At 49.3% G+C, this 15,403-nt stretch overlaps 1 protein-coding gene across 5 annotated transcripts in view; it reads right to left on the bottom strand.

Moving 5' to 3' along the window:
• GAS7 (growth arrest specific 7) overlaps positions 1–15,403 on the bottom strand; it is a 193,822-nt gene that overhangs the window by 78,886 nt on the left and 99,533 nt on the right. Inside the window, exon 1 of one of the 5 annotated variants that reach the window (XM_061174900.1) lies at positions 996–1,045. The exons of the other annotated variants lie outside the window; for them this stretch is intronic. The gene's annotated coding sequence lies outside the window, so the exon portion shown is untranslated. Of the gene's footprint in view, positions 1–995; positions 1,046–15,403 lie in introns of those variants that run through there. 5 annotated transcript variants of the gene reach the window in all.

Below are 15,403 nucleotides of genomic sequence, written 5' to 3'. Positions count from 1 at the left end.
TCATCTCTAATCATTGCCACAAGCCTGCCACAGAGATGCCACTTTTTCCCATTTTAAAAGGAGGAATCTGAGACTCAGGGAGTTTAATATCTCAGCCAACACTGCACAGCTAATTAACTGGTGAAACCAAACTTTAAAATATTAGCTTTATTTCTATCCAGTTACCCAAATCCTAGTTACCCTCAGCCCATCTCTCCCCAGCTGTCTGTGATCAGCTCTGTATCTTCACCTGGACCACCTGACATCCCAGCTCCCGCGCAAGGAGGATGGCAACTCAGGCCTGATTCTCCTGACTGTCTCACGGTCTCCAAACGAGCATATGCCTTCCCAGGAGACGTGCAGAAATATCACCGCCCACATCCAAGCAGTCACGTTCCCCGCCTGTGGGCTGACTTCCTTGTCTCCTTACTTAGAACAACACAACCAGAGAAATTTTCCTCTTAATGATGGCTACTGATCCCCTCCTCGGAGGGGGAAAAAAAGAGCAGACAAACAAAGGGAAGTCACCTAGAGATTAAAAACAAATCCCCCTACATTGGTGTTTCTCAAAGTGTGGTCCCTGGGACACCCCGTCCATCACCAGGGATGTGGGTTAAAGTGCAGATGCCGGGGCTCTGACTCCAAATCAACCTTGAGCCTAGAAAGCTGCTTTTTAACATGTACCCTTAAATCTCATGCTCAATGAACTCAAAAGAGATGGTTTGCAGCTTTCTTTTGAAGGAGTGATGGAGAGAAAACATCACTTCTGAGATCAAAACTGGGAACAGAAAATTAATAATTTATAAAAAGACAGTGTTTGGCTGCCTGGCTACCTATAAAGAAAAGACTCCTGTCCCCTGGCCCAGACCCTTCAGATAGACTATTCTAAGAGATCTGATCTTGCCTCTGCAGCCCCCAGGCAGTACGAACCCCACCCTCAGACCCCCCCAGTTTCTTCAAGTTCAACCCAGGACTCCTTGCCTCTTAGGAGACTTCCGGAAGCACCTGGTTCTTACCTTCCGCAGGTGTGAGCAAACGGTCCTCGCCGGTGGTAATGGGGGGCCGTCAGACACTTGATTTTGCAGCTGGATCGGACGGTTTTAAGGTCCCCCCATTCCGCGTCTTCTCACACCCCAAACCCAGAAGCAATAGGAGCGCTAAAGAAAGGCATTTCCACGGCCCTCACAGCCCCCCTCCCCCACACCCAGATCTATATATAACAGCGCTGAAGTTGTCAGCCTAAGGAGCCACTTTCTGGCAGACCCGTTGCCATGGCAATGACTGCTAATGAGCCCGGTACCGTGACTGGCAGCGCCTGAAGGCATCTCCATAAAGAACTCGCCAGCAAGTTCTCCCTTCCCAATGACACAGCCAGCTGGGTCACCCGGGAGCAGCCAGGACGTGGCCAGGTGTGCCTGGGAGCCATCAGTCCCCGGGAACCAATCTGTTACAGGTACGCCCTGAGCAGTCCCCGACCCGGAGGCCAGAAGCCGCTTCCACTGTCACTCAATATGGGTCAACCAATTAGGGACAGGGTTGCAAGGGAGCCACCAAGAAGCCCAAGACCCCGGGCTTCCCTGGTGATGCAGTGGTTAAGAATCCGCCTGCCAATGCAGGGGACACGGGTTCGAGCCCTGGTCCGGGAAGATCCCACATGCCGCAGAGCAACTAAGCCCCGTGCGCCACAACTACTGAGCCTGCGCTCTAGAGCCCACGAGCCACAACTACTGAAGCCCGCGTGCCACAACTACTGAGACCACTTGCCACAACTACTGAAGCCCACACGCCTAGAGCCCGTGCTCCACAACAAGAGAAGCCACCACAATGAGAAGCCTGTGCACCGCAACAAAGAGTAGCCCCAGCTCGCCTCAACTAGAGAAAGCCCGCGCTCAGCAATGAAGACTCAATGCAGCCAAAAATAAATAAATAAACTTAAAACAAACAAACAAAAAACCGAAAAAAAGAAGCCCAAGACCCAGCGGGGCTGGAGACTGGAGAGTCACGTCCACCCCACGCCTTTCTGCTGACACCTGTTTAGGGTGGAGAGATTCCCAGACAGAGCTGGGAAGAGCTACCCAAGGAAAGATCATCTCTGGCTACAGGGTAAGAGACAAGGCATGAAGCAGGGCCCCACTTCCCACACCGATGCCGCCAGCCACAGGGTCTGTGTCCACAAGAATACTTGGCGCGTCTCCTCTGTCTCACAGGTGAAAGTATCGTTCTCTCTGGCTCTGGCAGCCTTTCAATCCATGGAGAGCGACTCAGAGAAAATAGCTGGGGAGGAAGGAGGGGGCCCGTGACAACAGCACAGTGCATTCTGGGAAGTGTAGTCCTCCCAAGTAGTTTCATAGGCTGGTGGGAAGAGGATGGACATTGACAGCATCTTCATGTTCTTCTAGGGGTGAGAGATTTGGAGATCCGGCCAGAGGGCAGAGGAAGAGGAGGAGGAGGAGGAGGAGGGGCCACACAACAGAGAAACAGAGTGTAAGATACAGGAAGGCAAGGCCACGTCCATCTTGTTCTTAGCTTTAGTCTCAGCTCAGTACCCAGAATATTGGATGGATGGATGCATGGATGGAAACTGGGAATTGTAATAGAAACTGGGCTTCAAACAGATTTGAGAGGCTATTTCCCCAAACAAGTAAACAGAGAATGGCTGTCCAAGCAATGCATGTGCCCCACCTGTGAACAAATCCCAGCTCTTCATGGACTGACTGAACGGACTGTTCAACTTTGAGTACAGGGAGGTGGGGGACACAAGATAATACCGTGTTTCTTTAAGTGCAGAAATTAAATTGAGGAACAGCATCCAGAAGCCTCGGGAGCAGCACAGACTTCGACTCACAAGCTCATCTGGTCTCCAGAAGAAAAATTCCAGGAAGCCATTTAGCAACCTCAAAAGAGGGCAGAAAGATACAGCCGCTATTATACAAACGCCGAAGTCATAAGGAGAGAACAAACTAACGGAAAAAAGGCAAGTTGGTTTCAAAAAATGGTATAAAAAAAGGACAGGATGTGCTCAAAACTGTAGGGAAATTTAAAAGGTAGTGATAAAAGGAATATCCACACTGGTTGCAATAGAACATAAAATCAGTATTGTAAAAAGAAAAAAAAAGTCAGTTCTGTACAAAACAAACTGAAGATTTTTTTTTTCCCCAGAATGCAAAGGAAATGGGAAAACATGACAACGGAATCCACAGAAGAGCAGGCCAAGATGCTAGGTGTTCCTGAAGAAGAAACTAGAACAAAAGCCGTAGCAGAAAAGAAACTATAAACAAAGGTTGATTGGCAGGGCGGGGGAAGAAAACTTCCCTCAGCTCCAAGAGACACACAGGAAGGTCCGCACTGCTCCAGGCAAAATGGGTTTTAAAGCCCAACAACAAGCTGACACCCTCTAACAATACATTTACACAGCAAAGAAAGGATAAAGTCCTACAACGCTTTAAGTGGGAGGAGGGTGTCTCCGATAAAGGAGCATAAATAAAGCTGCTCTCAGCTCCTCTGTGACCACATTTCCAAAGACACCCCTGGACCGCTATGTAGAAAATGCTGAGCCCATTCTATGTGGCCACGCTGTCTTTCATGAGTGAAATCGATCGATATACATTGCTCTACAGACAAGGGTTCAGGATATTTACCAATCAAGTGCTTAAAAGACATACTCCAACTGCCTGAAAGATTAAAACAATTAACAGGTGAAGAACAAAGGCCTCGAGGTAAAAAGGACCAGGGCTGAACACTGAAAGCAGCTTATAAAAAATGTGTAAATAATCATCGTAAACCTAGTTACAGAACATGTGTAAAGGTCACTTTACTATTCTCAATACATAGTGTAAAAAAAAAAAAAAAAAGAAAAAGAAATAAAAACCCGGATCACAAATTCCAGAAAATACTAGAAAAGATCAGGAGGTAAGAGAAAAAAAGTGTGGACGCCGAGAGGAAGGAAGCAGAATCCCCCTCTCCCTTCCCATCCTGATAAAGTCCCCTTCTGCCTCTCCTCCCTCCTGCCAAGACTTTCAGGTACCTACGCAATTCGCTACCATCCCCTGGCATCTGGTATTCGTCCTCCTGTATTTCCTAGAGAAGGATGGGTTTCCAGCCAGAGGGACCACGGCAGAAGGGAAGGGTCCTTGGAGACCACAAACTTTCTTCCACAGGGAGCCCTGAGCCCTGAAATCCATGAAGGCAGACAGGGTGGGCCCAAAGCCCTTTGCTGGATGAGGGAAAGCTCAGGAACCCAGGGCTTCTAGAAGATCTCATTTGTTCCTCCTGTTTGCCTTTGGAAGCCCTCAAAGCCAAAGCTGGGCTCAGCACGCAGAGAAGACTGTCACTATCGCCCAGCCTGAGTCTGAGCTTTTCTGCTTCCCTTGATCCACTCTGGTTGGACCCCGTGTGAAAGGGGGTCAAACCATAAGGCTCACCTCTAGCTTTTACCCGTCAGGAGCCATAGAGCCACAGGATGTCTTTCTCCCTTTCACTTCTCTACGTGCAGAATTTCTCAGTGAATGTGACTGACTCATCAGAGGTTCTGCCAGAACTCTCCATGAGTATACTCACACCCCTCTTACTAGAAATCACCTGGTTGGCAGGGCTGCTTCTTTGAGTCCATTTTATTTTATTTTATTGTACCACATTTACTCTTTTTTTTAAACTTATTTTTTACTGAAGTATAGTTGATTTACAATGTTGTGTCTTTGAGTCCATTTTAAAGGAAATTTCCAAACCAGGCTCTAAGCACTTAAATGCAAAAGCTCCCAGGACTCTTCTAAACCTGATACCCAAGTGTCCTCAGGCCTCATTTGCTCGGAGTAGATGGATGGATGGATGGATGGGGTAACTTTCACAGCAATGATCCACATCCCTCTGGCTTGACTCCCCCGCTTGATCATGCCAGACCTGTACCCACCCCATCTCCGAGAAGCTCCCAGGATGATATCTACCAGTGGCCAGAGGGTGACGCACCTGGACTCGCCAGCCCCGTTCCCCATGAGCATCTGCCTTGCTTTTCCTTGCCTGCATCAGTGACCTTTCGCAATCCCCCCACTGGCTCCAGCACTGTCCTCCATCCGTGACGCTGCTAGAGGAAGCCTCACACCCTGGCTGCCACTGGTACCCACTCCGAGAGGTGGACATCAGTGCCGTGGGGGTTTTCTTCCGGCACCCACAAAGCTGTCAGCCCTGGGCCTGGAGGCTGAACTGCTTTGAGCACTGCAGGCATGTCTGGCTCCTGAAAACTCAGCGAGAGTCCTGGCCACTCTGAATATCCATCAGCAAGCCCCCCAGGGCCTCCCTGGGGGCCAATCAACTCACTGGGCATGTTTCTTAGGACTGAATAGGCAGAGGACACAGAACAATAAACTCTGTATTTTCTGACCCTGAAAAGGAAGGGAGTGATCTGGTGAACCAGGAATTTTGATTAACACAATTACAATGTAGCCCATGCAGGGATACAGGAAGTCAACCCTCGCAGGAAAACTTGCTCAACTGGAAACCACGGGGTCTCCAGCGGGGCAAGGATGGATGAAAAGCTTTGCAAGTGATACTGCAAATTACAAGACAGCGTTGGATGAATGAACCCTCCTGGTTCAGAGGCCACTTCATGGCCTTGAAGTGTCCACGGGTCAAGCAGTAGAGGGTAGAAAGTGGCTTCTACGTGGGCCCGGCACACATTCCTGCATGGGCCCCACTTCACCAACCCTGGAGGAAAGAGATTTTATTATTGTTTCACCTGTCGTACAGACATAAGACAGAAGGGCCAATTAACAGGGTTTAAGAGGAGACAATGCAAGGAACGAGGAACTCTGGATGGCTGGTACTTTTCCTGGCGACACCATCCAGCATGACAGGGATCCGAGAGATGCCCTCTCTTCAGCATCTCCTGGGAGAATCTCCACATTGACCGAACAGCATAAACATGCCACTGAATATCACAGTCACTCTTGCTGCTTACGAGGTTTGGAGCAGGTACCCAGAGGCCACACGGGGAAAGGGGTTCCCGTGGATGTTCCTGAAATACAGAGAACAGCTCCGGGAGTAAGATGGGAAGCCACAGCTGCTTCCCCACCTTGGAGTCTGGAGGGGCTTGGGGAACCCCAGAGAAAGCCCCTAACTTTTGTCCTGTTTCTCAGGTGTGTCTGATCCTGATGCTTCAGAGCTCTAAAGGAAAAGGCAGTGAGCTCCCGGCAGCCCGTTCCAACTTCTGGCTTCTGAGCAGGAAAAACCCAAGTGACTCTGCTCACTTGTGATTAACAAAGACATTTTTATTCAGACTCAGCTTCCTGATGGGCTGTTGAGAATGTTGGCTCCCTTCCTCCTACCCCTCCCCTAGCAGATAAAAATAGCAGGGGCTGTTCTGACATCCCACCTCCACGTCGGGAGCTTCGGCAGCAAGCACAGGGGTCTAGGCTTAAAGAGACTGTGTTCCCAGGCAACGAGCTGTGATTTACGCAGTCCTCTTTGCCTCTCTAGATGTCTGTCTCCTCGTCTGTAAAACCAAGGGCTGCCAGCCCTCAAACACTGGGGTTCGGACTTCCCTGGTGGCGCTGTGGTTAAGAATCCGCCTGCCAATGCAGGGGACACGGGTTCGAGCCCTGGTCTGGGAAGATCCCACATGCTGCGGAGTGACTAAGCCTGTGCGCCACAACTACTGAGCCTGCGCTCTAGAGCCCACGAGCCACAACTACTGAGCCCGCGTGCCACAACTACTGAAGTCCATGTGCCTAGAGCCTGTGCTCCGCAACAAGAGAAGCCACTGCAAGGACAAGCCCGTGCACCGCAACGAAGAGTAGCCCCTGCTCGCCGCAACTAGAGAAAGCCCGCGCACAACAACAAAGACCCAACGCAGCCAAAACTAACTAACTAAATAAATTTATATAAAAAAGACCACTGGGGTTCCACAACCTGAGGCACATCTTTCATAACAGAACCCAAAACTTCCACAAGGGAAATTTCAAGGCATTTAAATGACCAGCGCAAACTTGCAAAAAGCAGCTGCTACATAAAGAGGTGGCAGAGACCTCCTGACGAGGAACATAAACGGTCATGAAACATTACCCTCTTTTTTCTGCATGATTCCCCCAAACTCTTTTGGGGTCCAAAGAGGAAGCAGTCTGAAACTTTCAGTTTCATTCACTCCAGACTCAGGATTGGTGGGAAAGACACCAGTGAAGTGATTAACAAAAATTGTAGATCATTAAGTTTATGCCCAAACCAGGATACTATTATAAATTGTGGGCATTAGACCTCAAACCACCATTAGAGACTGAACACTGAATTCTCCTCCCTTTTGCTACAGGGCCCTGCTCTGGCCTCTTTAGGGCTGAAATGTCCCTATTTGTGAGAGGAAGGGGTTGGGGTAAAGTTTCACAATTTCCATAGTTGTAAAGGATCTCAAGATACATCCTAGGAGAGGAAACAAAAGAAAAACAAACAAAAAAACGCATCCTAGATTTTCTATACTAGTTTACCTCTATAATGATATCAATTATCATGCCCTAGAAGATGCTTTTTGCAGGACATTTTGAGGCTCACTCACCAGAAACACTCTCCCTAGGGAGCTTCTGGTAGGGTGAAGACCCCTCTAGATGATTTCAGGTCCAATTTCCCTTTGCAGAGGAAAAAGGCTGGGAATAAGAGAGTTTTGCCAACACTTGGTATTGGGAGGGGAAAAAGAAACACGGCCTTTCTTTAGTATTAAGGTGCAAAACCCCAAAATGCCTATGCCATTTCTGGCACTTTCATAAGTTGTTATGACTCTGAAGAAAACCCCATAACCAACTTTCCCAAGCATTCTGTTCTGTTCGAAATGGATTTAAGAAGCTCAGAAGTGAGGCAGGGAGTTGAAAGTTGCTAGCCCGGGGAAGTCAGAGGCTTGGGTACCTCATGGAAAGCAGCCTGCCCGCCAGAAAGGAACTTCAAAGACAGGTGACACAGCTGTTGCCCACAGCTGCTCCGGGAGCAAAAGCAGGCTTCCTCGTGGGGAGTGGGTACCGTTTTAAAGGGAGGCAGACTAGAGCTCATTAGGGCACAAAGATGGGTGTCTCTGACGGCCGGTCTCTGGCCGAGATCTAGCTGATCCAGCTTTACGGATGCTACTCGCAGGCCTGCAGGCACCAAAAGAAACCCGGGGCAGCCAGTCTTCTCACCATGGAGATGCATTCCACTTACTCTGCAGTGCCAACGGCCTGGGCTCCCAGGGATTCCAATCAAAGACTTCTGACTCTGCGAGCTGGTTCCCAGAGATCCCTAGTTGGCCCTGAACCATGAGCACCGGGGGGAGATTAAGGCTAAGAGGGACTGGTTCTGTTTCTATGAGTCAGAAGGGGTGCGATTCCAACCAACCCAAGTCAGCTGCCATTTCTGGAGCCTGAGCTCCTGGTGCACATAAAACTTAGACAAATGGGACAGCCGAGGACGTGGCCGTCGAGGTTTCGGATCTACCACCGCTCTGGGGCACCATGCAGAGAACACGGAGTCAAGGGCTGCCTCTGTCTTGCTGTGAGATCTTGAGCAACGTACTTCATCTCTGCTGGTACAGAATTTCCTCATCTCAAGAATACGGAAGTTGGACCCGATGGTCTCCAGGGTTGTTTTTGTTTGTTTGTTTATTTTTTGTTTGAAAGGTATAGCCTAATGCTCAATGATTCTGGATGTTAGTATCTCTCTTTTAAGGACGTGCCATTTTTGTCGGAGGAAAAAAGGCACATTCAAGTGCAGACACGGGATTCAGAGGCGGTCCTGGAACGCTGCCCGGGCCCCAAACACCTGGGCTTCTGCCTCGCTACCTTGGAGCTCAGTGCCTCCGCCTCTCACCATGGGGAGTTCTGGTGAGTTCTTCTGTCCTGATGGCCTGTGTCCGCCCCTTCCCTGTCACTCCCAGAGCCACACACGGTTGCTCTCTATTTTGCCAAGAACCAGACGTCCACCTGGCGTCCTGGGATTCGCTGTATCCAAAGTTAGAATTCTCCCCGCACCCAAGGCAGGCTCCAGAAGAACAGTTCCAGACTTGCTGGTACACGGCGACTCTGCTCACCACTCATGCTGCACCCCGCCAACGGCCCGCACCCCATACACCTCAGCCTCTGCCAAGAGCTTTACCGGGCTCCTCCCTGCTACCTGAATGCACCTCAGTGTTCATCTCCTTGCTAATCCCGTCTTCCCCGTAAACCTCCCTGCCGCCATGCACAGCCAGGGCCAGACCTGCCCAGTGCTCTGCAGCCAGGTCGTGGGCAGCTGTAGCTGTCAGCACTGGATTGACTGGTCTGGGTTCTTTACAATAGCCATCATCCCAGTGTGGTCCCTGCACCAGCAGCCCAGGCGTCCTCTGCAAGCTGGTTTGAAACGCAGGGTCCCAAGCCCCACCCTAGAGCCAGGCTCTACGTCCGAAAGGTCCCCGGGCAATTCAGAGGCACGTTAGGCTCTTTGAGAAGCCCAGCTGGGAACTAGGTCACTTGGCTGGTCAGAGGATGCTCCAGGAGGATAAGCACCGTCTCTGCTCCTGGTACAGGTTCAGGCCTCGATCAGAAGCCACGCCACAATCAGAGAGGCTGATTTTGACCCAGCCAGTGGGATAGAATGTCCTGGAGGAAGGTTTTGTGCAGAGACAGATGGGACTTTCCACAGAAACCGGACCTCCTTCAGCTGTCCAGAACCTCAACAAAGCGGTCACTAAAGTCTTAGCTGATCCCTCTTGGTCCCTCTTTCCAAAGAAGGGGGGGAGTCTAACTTCCAGAGGCAGGATGGTTGGCAAAATAAGGCTATTCTCCTCTTAAGTCTCAGGAGAGCGTGCATCATCTTTAGGGCAGCCACGGCTGCCACCACCAAACTGGACAGAAACATCCAGCCCAGCCTGGAACCCCAGTGCAGATACTGGATTAACTGGGCAGATACTCAACAACCTTCTGGGGAACTGTGTCCTTTAACGGGCTTTTCACCATCCAGTGTCCCATCTGGAACTGGGCCGTGGAGTAGACGGTAGGTGGGTGGGTAGAAGCCAAGCTTTGGATGTGGGACAAGTTACTGGGAGAGGCAGATCTGGACTCCAATCCCCACCATAGAAAAATCCATATGTCACCACTCTGCTTCTCCGTCACACTGAACTTAACTGCTTCCCCAGGGAACCAAGGGGGAGCCAAGACCCCTTCCCTCCACAAACATCCCCTTTTCAATCTTTTGCCCCCTCTCCTTCCTGGTTTCTCCAACATCAGCCCACAACTTCTCCCCTCCTCCTGCCTCGGGCCCAGGAAAGGTGCCCCCAACACACCAGACTTTGTAAGCTCAGCAGTTGGGAGCCCGTATCTCGGAGGGTTCTCAGAACTGCCTCTTGAAAATGCTCAAGCCATCTTAGGAGCATGCGGAGAAAGGCAAGCTGCACACACACTGGCAGGTAAGCAGAACGATTCTTACCATTGGAGGAGGGCTCATCTTCTCTGGGGGCCGCTAACTCAGAGTCGTGGGTCCTGTCTGCAGTGCCCGGGCTGCTGGCCAGGCCCCTGCCAGCTTCCCCTCCACGGGCCCCTCTGCGGGAAATGAGGCCCAGGCGAACAGCTACCCCAGGGTCAGGGCTCTGGGCACCCCGGAGGATGTTTCTGTGGCTTTTCTCATCGCTGTTCTTTCACAAAGAACCCACTACATTGCACAGTTCCTCCCAAATCTGCTACAGCTCCTGTGGGGAAATCAACGATGCCTTCTGGACTTTCCAGATACAAAGGATCTGGGGGCTTGCTTTCTTTCTTTCTCTCTCTCTCTTTCACTCTTTCTTTCTTCTTTCCTTTCTCTCTCTTTCTCTCTCTTTCTCTCTCTTCGTTTCTTTCTCTTTCTTTTTTCTTTTTTGCACGCTCTCTTTTTCTCCTTCCTCAGCTAAAAAAAGTTGGCTGAGGTCACGACATACAATGGCCAAGCCTGTGTCACTGACCAGATGCCTTCCACCCCCAGGCCTGCGGACAAGAGCTCTTTTGTCCACTGTATTTTAGGCGGGACTCCCTGGGCCTGCCCAAGCCCTGCTGGGGAATGTTCCGCCAACTTTTTCCCATCCCGAAGTCACAGCTCTGGCCCCGGCTCCGGCCCCAGCTGTGCGAACCCAAGGCCAGATAAAAACCAACATAAAAAGGATGGAGAATGCTCCCCCAAAGAACCACTGTGCTGGACTCGTCCAGGGCTGGAAAGCTGCTGCCCCCAAAAGGGCAAGATGAGGGTCCCCTGCCTTCACTCAGCCCCTGTCACCTCCAAACCTGGAGAGACAGCGGGAAAAGAGGAGGCAATGCCGGGCATCTCAGATGAAAACAGGCTGGGGATCACGGGAAGAAAGGACTGGACCCTGAGAGCCACACTGCCTCCACCAAGGAAATGAGTTTCAGCAAGGACTTGGCTCCTTGGTGAATATATCCTATCCCTCTGCTTAGAAAGCTTTTCGGAGCAGCTGAAGGTTTAGCACTTGAAGTGCCCTGCATTTCTGGGTTTGCTTTCAGATGCAAACCTTTGGGATTTTAGGAGCTGATTCTTTACATCGAAGTAAATATGGTGTTCTGGAGGAACAGAGGTCCTGAGGACTGCGCGGTTTCCAATAAACTATCACTTCTCTCAAACGCATGGATGAAGTGTCTACTTAGGAAGGTTTCAATGCCAGCTCCTTGGGTGGGGGCCAGGCCATCAGTACTGTCATTTAGGGGCAGAGTCAGGTCAGGGTCAGGGCTTTGCTGGTTCACCACTGTGATACGTAGGGCAAGGCCTCTAAGCTTCAGTTTCGTCAAGTGTAAAATGGAGATTATCTTTCCCAAAAGGTTATTGTGAGGATTAAAGGGGAAAAAAGCAATCCATGTAAACACTTAGTATAGTGTGAGGGTGATGTGAGTTATTACTGTTGATGTTGTTACTATCAGCAGGGGCTGAAAGACTAGGTGCTGCAGTTTCCCTGGACACAAAAATGTTTAGACTCAACAACAAAAACAAACAACCCAATTTTAAACCGGGCAAAGGACACTTCTCCAAAGAAGATTTACAAATGGCCAATAAGCACATGAAAAGATGTCATGTGTCACTAGTCATTAGAGAAATGCAAATTCAAACCACAATGAGATAACACCTCACACCTATTAGGATGGTTACTATCAAAAAACAGAAAAGAACAGATATTGACGAGGATGTGGAAAAATTGGAGCCCTTCTGTGCTGCTGTATGGGAAAGTAAAATGGTGCAGATGCTATGAAGAACAGTAAGGCAATTCCTCCAAAAATTAAACATAGAATTAGCATACGATCCAGCAATTCCACTTCTGGGTATATACCCAAGAAAATCAAAAGCAAGGACTCAAACAGATATTTGTACACTCCTGTTCATAGCAGCATCATTCACCATAACCAAAAGGTGGGAACAACCCAAGTGTCCAGCGATGGATGAATGGATTAAAAAAATGTAGTCTATACATAGATCTAAACATACGCTTAAATCTACATTTGTAAAATGGTCCCAAACCAGCCACTAAGAGAAGAAGTGAGTACCCAGAGGCGAGAGTCCTCCAGTGGCTGCTGGGTTATCTTCTCCCTGGTGTGGGAAGGGATGCCAGGTGCAAGCTCACACCCTGAACTGTGGGACCAGCCATGCCCTGGAATACACAGCAACGTCCTTCTCTGCTCCTGGAAATGGGCTCCCACCCAGGAGAAGATGAGAACAAAACTTCATCTGCATCTAGACAGCCAAGACCCTCATCTTCAGGCCCTCTGGTTTTGTGGAATTAAAATGGCGATGGAAGCTTTCACAGCCCATGACTTCTTGTTTTTAATAACAGCAAAGAGGGGACGGTTTTCAGGCCGTTCAGCCTTGACACCACTCTGACCCGGCAGCACACAGACGAGTAGATACAACCACAGACAATAATGCCCTGCTGTAGGCAACACAGAAATCACCATCATGATGGTTCTCTGTAAGGCCTCCAGCCAATGGCAAGGGGCCTTTCTGGCCCATTACAATCCAGGAGGCTGATCTGCGCTGACCTGAACTAAAGCAAAACAAACCAGTACTGCAGAGGTTTTATTCTTTAGGATTCACCCAAGTTAACATTTCTGGGCGTGTTAAGACTTGCATATACATTCCAATGGGTTTATTACTGTTTGGGGTTATCCTAGCTTTCTAATCCAGAAGTCACTTCTGTTCTGCTTTACTGATAGTCCTCTATCATCACAGTTGGCTGGGGAAAAGCACAAATTGTTCACCTCCTTTTTTGTCTCTGAAAACAGGTATGTTTCTAACTACGGGGCCACATGGACAAACAAAAGACATCAGGAAACCCATGATCCAAAAGCAAAAAGACGGGCAATCATTTCCACTAAGCTTCATTTTCCCGAGTTGAATGGAGTCAGATGCAACCAACCCTCCTGTGATTATTCTTTGTTTCAGTTGAGTTGAGAACTGTCAACCAAAAATAGGCCACGTTTGCTGTAGGACCTCATCCTCCGTTGGACAAATTGTGTTGTCTTATAATGAAAATTAAGAAAGAACATCTGGGGATGGCGATGACTCACTTCTAAATGCTTCAGAGGAATGAAGGGAAAAATTATTCACCAGCCCGCGCAGTCTCCAGGGTACAGGGTCTCAAAGACAGCCCCACCCCCTGATACGCAGCCCCTTGGCTACACAATCAATCAGCAACTAATAACTAATCAAGTTCATAACTAATCAAGTTACTAAAGACCGCTTTCCTGAATGCTGTGGAAGATACGGGCAAGTCTCATATATAGGACTTGACTTCTAAAATTTGGAAGATAAGGCACAGACAAACACAAGTGTAAAAAAAAAAAAAAAAAAAAAAGGAATAACCCTACAGAGGACTCTGTAAGGAATGCTGACTGATAAGTAGGTAGACAATAAGAGCTTTCAGAGTCCTGAGAAGGGCAGAGCCCTTTCAGTTGGGACAGGCAAGGGCAGTTCCTCAGAAGATACGGAATTTGCCCGACAGCAGGGATGAAAAGAAAGGGCTTGACCGGAGCAGGAGGACACTGAGTAAGAAGCAGAATAAGCCTTGGCAACTGATGAGACGTGGCGGGAATGGGAGAAAGTAAAAGTCAACTCCAAAGGGAACGAGAGAAGCTAGAACCAGTTGCCCAGCGATCCAGCTATGGTGGGAGCCATTTGCGGGGACGTGGTGGAGTTTGTTGTCTGCATATCCAAGTTCAAAGCGGTCACGGGGCAACTGGGGTGAGTCTGGCCCTCGACACATGCTGGAGCACCTGCGCGGAGATGGTGGTGAAATCCTATAGGTCAATGCTGAGTTCATGCAGAAAGGATGCGCAGTGCAACCTATGGGGGCGGGGGTGCATTCAAGTAGCAGGAGAATGAATCCATCCCACCCCTCATGCCCTCCATTCATGCAGGCAGCACCCCCTGGGCCCCTCTCAGTACTCTTAAAGGCAAAAAAAAACCCCAAAAAACAAAAAACAAACAAGTCTTAATCTGTTTCCCCTCCAAACCAGTCCAGTACTTCATACTCAGGGAGTACATGATGGGGAATGAACAGATGTGGGTTCTGAGAATCAGAATCACAGGAAGCAAACGAGGATGGGATCTTAAGAAGAAATATAGTTCAGTGTCCACACGAGATAATGAAGAAAATGCTTACTGACTACAGAAAGGAGGTTTCCCCCGCTAATCTCAGAAAGGAATATGGAAGTAAGGTGGGCGTGGAAATCTGAACACAGGCACATGAGGCGCTGGGGCGTGTGAGGAGGCACAGGGAAGCAAGGGAAGACATTCAGAGAGATGCCCATTCAGAAGAAAGCAAGAAAGGGACGGGGCTGTATGTAGGTAGTGGCCGGATCTGGCCCACCAGGCCAAGCGATGGCCCCTGGGAAGTGACTGGCAGCCAGTTTCTTGCACTCAATGTGGTGGGGTCCAAGGCCCCTCATAAGGTTTCTATGTGTCCCCATCATAAAAGAGTCCCAAGATCAAGTGGACATATCAGAAATGGCACCTGGCTTCAAAAGCCTCCTTACAGGCCCCGTTCCAGACCTATGGGATCCCCTCCTCAGTGTCTCCCAGACCTCAGTCACTCACGTTCTGCTATCACAACTTTCCCACTGTCATGCCTCAGCTACACTATGATTTACTTGTTTTTTAACTGACTTACATGGAACTTGAATTAAGCCTGGCCCTAAGCAGTAATATCTATGAAACCACGGATTTGATTGGGTTGGGGTTTTTTCTTTTTTTCTATTACACACGAAAATAAATGGAACTTAAAAACTGTTATCTCCACGTGATCTAAGATCATCTCGCATATCCTCAGTTGTAAACTCAGCCCACTTGGAGAAACACAGTCTCAGGCTATGTGTAAAACTATCACGCAGCATCCAGGCAATGGTTTACGAGGTTCTTTTTTCAATCCCAGAAAACCAAACTTGAATTTGTTACTGACCACATACCCACAACTGCAGGA

The sequence above is a fragment of the Eubalaena glacialis genome, chromosome 19, assembly GCF_028564815.1.
Source record: "Eubalaena glacialis isolate mEubGla1 chromosome 19, mEubGla1.1.hap2.+ XY, whole genome shotgun sequence".
In the NCBI taxonomy this organism is placed as follows: Eukaryota; Metazoa; Chordata; class Mammalia; order Artiodactyla; family Balaenidae; genus Eubalaena; species Eubalaena glacialis.
This window is presented reverse-complemented; position numbering and strand designations above follow the sequence as displayed.